Here is a 3,937-nt window from a genome sequence, read left to right on the forward strand (position 1 = left end):
CGGGCCGCGAAACGCACCGCGAAGCCGCCGCGGGCGGCGTGACGTGAGCGCCCCCGCCAGAGTGGGCGACGGCGGGAGAAGTTCGGGCCGCCTGCAGGTGTGGACGCCCGTGCCTACTAAGCACAGAGTGATGATAATCCCGGAGGCGGTTTTGGAAGGATCTCGCAGGTGAACGAGGCTGGCAGTGTTCCCACATTCTGTTTCCACTTTCTCAGACTCCGGTTTGCGAGGAAACCGAAAGCTGCCAAAGAAACCTGGAAACTCCTGGCATTTGTCATATGACCTTAGGTTTCTTTGCAGCTGTGAGTAGACACGTGTGAATCTCGGGGAGGAATTCCTGCAACTCGCTTGATTCCGAAGTCAGGTTATTGCAATTTCACTGTATTGGCCACAGATAACTCCGCACTTGCACTTGAGATCCTGCATAGGTGCGCGGTTTGTTTTTTTAAACATACCTTCCCGACTCCAAGTTTGCCTTGTTAAACCGTTCAGAAAACGCCTGAGCCTTGCAGCCGCTTTTTGAAAAGCAGACACTTCGTTTTGCCGAGTGTCCTAGGGAGAGATCACGTGTTAAAAACGAAAGGACAACTCTAAATCTGTTGGGTTGACCTATATAAAGTGTAGGTCGCACACTGCCCTTCTACACTTTCTCCTGTAAGTGAGGACTGTTCTCCCTGGTCTCATTCAGTGTATTGAAATGCTAATATGGAGAGCTCCTGCCGTTTGCCCTCATTTCCCCAAATGCCTTGTTTTCCTGAAATGGCTCCCTGGAGAAGCCAGAAGTTCCTAACTAAGCAGACAACCCTGTTAGAGAGCATTTGATTTCAAAACCTGAGTTTGTGAGGTTAAATTAATTTCTGATTGGTGGATTTTTGTTCGGAGATATTTTGGACTAGTTGACCTTGAGCATGAGGGTGTTAACTATTAGCACTAGAGAGAGAGAGAGAGAAAGGGGGGGTTATTCATATTGGCCTTAGATATTGGGCAGCGGGAAGTACAAGAGAACAGGAACAGAAGCAGTTACTGTTTTTAAAATTATCTGTTCATTTTTTTAAAAAAAATTGTATCTAGTGAGATGTCTCGAAAGTCCAACCCATGTCAGCTCTTCAGGTGAAGTCATTGAAAGGCATTGTCCCCAAGGTAAGCCAGGGCGTTTAGCGGGGGGAGGGCACCTTGCAGACTGAAATGGAGGGGAGTGCAGCAGTGTTCACCGAGGGACGGGACCCAAGGAGAGGTGAGGATAAGATGACTCGTTCAGGCGATCTTAGTCTTCTTCTCTAGAATATTCTCTATTCATAGGCAGACCTTAGTAATTAGAGATTTTAAGAGAGCGCTAGTTAGGGGCACCTGGGTGACCCAGTTGGTGGAAAGTTCGACTTCGGCTCAGGTCACCATCTCGCAGGTTGTGAGTCCCAGTCGGACTCTGTGCTGTCAGCACAGAGCTTGTTTCCGATCCTCTGTCTGCCCCGTCCCCCGCTTGCACTCTCTCAAAAATAAATATTTTTTAAAAAGAGAGAGCATCAGCTAAGCATATGAGCCTCTTGTTTAACAGAAACTCACGTTTCTTAAGTTCATTCATTTATTATTTCTGAGAGAGAGAAAGAGAGAGAGCGCGCACATGCATAAGCAGGGGAGGGACTGAGAGCCAGAGGGAGACAGAATCCAAAGCAGGCTCCACGCTCTGAGCTGGCAGCACAGAGCCCACCACGAGGCTCAAACTCAGAAACCATGAGATCATGACCTGAGCCAAAGTCAGGCACTGAACTGACTGAGCTACTCAGGTGCCCCCAGAAATTCATTCCTTAATTGAAGGTCAGTGAACCTGCTCAGGGCAGGACAGCCTTGTTTAGATTGGACCTGAGAGCACACTGTGTGTGAGGTATGATTATTCTCCTCTGGTAGAATTACTGAAAAGACCCAGTTTCTGGGAGTCTCAGGGTTTGTAGGCATGATGAGGTAATAGACCCAGTAAAGAGCTAAAACGTTAGGGACAAAAGAAATTTCAAGGAGACAGTGGTCTGTTGGGACACCGAGAGATGAATTGTCACTGGAGGACCTGGCTAGGGTCACATCTGTGCTGGCCCTCGAGCACAGAGTAGACTTTTGATGGGCTAAGGAGTGGAAGGGGAGCCTTCCTGGTGCACACACCATGAACAGAGAAAAGGAGCTTAACATGTAAGTGGTTCAGAGACGGGAACAGCTGGTGTGTTAGGGCTGGCCTCTGGGTAAGAAGGGGTGACGGGGGACGTGCCTGAAGAGAAAGGCTATAAACTCTACTTTTTTATTTTTTATTAAAGCAAATGCAAAAGCAGAGGGAGTAACTAGTACAATGAACTTCCACACATCTATCAAAGAGGTTGGACAGTTCGTTAAAACAGTTTCTTTGGCCAGATCTGCTTCATCTTTTTTTGTTGTCAGAAGCAGTTTCCATTCCAGACAGCGTATCAGGTCACCCTTAAGTAGTGCCTTGTACGCCTCCCACAAAAGGGCTTTCTCCTGTTTAACCTTAAACACCGTTGTCACCTCCTTGGTCAGATTGCCATAATCCCAAGGTGGTGTCTAAGCCCCAGTCCACAAAGTTCCTGGACTGCCTCATGAAGGCACGTTTACCTTTGGTTTGTGTGAATCGGAATCCAGACAAGGTCCCCGTGTGGTATTTTGTTGAGTATCTGTTACTTTAGGACAGGGGTTCCCCAGACTCTGTGAAAAGGGCCAGATACCAACTCCGTTAGGCTTTGCAGGCCATGTGGTCGCAGTTGCAACTACCCAAGTGCGTGTTCTCCGAAAGGTAGCTACAGGTAATATTATGAGGTGATAGACACAGTAGACGTATGTATGTGAACGAGAGCGTGGCTGTGTTCCAGTATGCTTTTGTTTCTGTGGCTTTTTGTTTTAAACTCCACTGGTGGGGCTGGACTTAAGCTGAGGGCCACAGTTTGCTGACCCTGGTCTGTCACAGCCCCAGTGGGTTTCTTTCCTGCCAGTGATTTACTGGAAGCACTTGGTTGCCCAAAGATGCCCCACGTTCTGGATTTATTTGGCTCTTTGTATAGTGTGGTTTATCTTGCTCCTCTGTCCCCTGTATCCTATAAACCGGAAGCTGGCTCTAAAGGCTTAGGTCAATTAGGTTCCATTTCTCCAGTTTTGGCAGGTAAACTTAAGAGGTGGTTTGAATTTTTTTTTTAAGTTTATTTATTTATTTTGAGGGGGAGAGAGGGAGGGAGAGAGAGAATCTGTCAGCACAGAGCCTGACACAGAGCTCGGTCTCATGAACCGTGAGATCATGACCTGAGCCAAAATCAAGAGTTGGACACTTAACCGACTAAGCCACCCAGGTGCCCCTGAATTGTTTCTTAATACAAATTTATGACTTCAAAAGACTCAGAAGCCCTTATCCAAAAGGCTCAATATTCCTAAAATTGGCTTTGCCTGATGGCTGAGAATATACTTTTTTCTTTCTCATCTTCTCTTCCTTGTTGAAGAGGATATGGTGCTGTTTCTGAAGGGCGTTGACTACTGTGAACACTTTCCAGGCCAGTGGAAACCCTCCTCCCTCAGGCCATCCCGTGGCCCCTCGGAAAGTGGGGACCACATTTTCCCACTGAATGGAAATACCTTTCTTCTTGGGCCCCGACCCTGGGTTTCAGATGCCATCCAGCAGGGGCTGGGTGGTTTGCCTTTACTTTTAAGCTCTTCATCTCTTCATCACTCAACTTTTCTTCACTCATCTTTCTCTTCTCCCCTCGGCAGGACTGAGAGAAGGACGCTTGGTTCGTGGGCCACTGGTCACACTGAGGCGGGGGTACCGATCCTGCTGTCCCGTGCAGTAGGATTCCGAAGTCAGAAGCTTTGTGGCCTCTCACACTGACTCTGGTGCTGGACTCCCGCGTGACCCAGTTTTGAAGAAACAAGTTTACAGGTAAGACTTGTGTTTTCC

General features: G+C 47.9%; 1 protein-coding gene across 3 annotated transcripts in view; it reads left to right on the forward strand.

The window, feature by feature from the left end:
* The first annotated feature begins 11 nt into the window (after positions 1-11).
* GGACT (gamma-glutamylamine cyclotransferase) overlaps positions 12-3,937 on the forward strand; it is a 54,156-nt gene continuing 50,230 nt past the window's right edge. For all 3 annotated transcript variants that reach the window (XM_029936481.1, XM_029936482.1, XM_029936483.1), the window contains exons 1-2: positions 12-168; positions 3,751-3,919. The gene's annotated coding sequence lies outside the window, so the exon portion shown is untranslated. The remainder of the gene's footprint in view (positions 169-3,750; positions 3,920-3,937) is intronic.

The sequence above is a fragment of the Suricata suricatta genome, chromosome 4 (assembly GCF_006229205.1).
Source record: "Suricata suricatta isolate VVHF042 chromosome 4, meerkat_22Aug2017_6uvM2_HiC, whole genome shotgun sequence".
Classification (NCBI taxonomy): Eukaryota; Metazoa; Chordata; class Mammalia; order Carnivora; family Herpestidae; genus Suricata; species Suricata suricatta.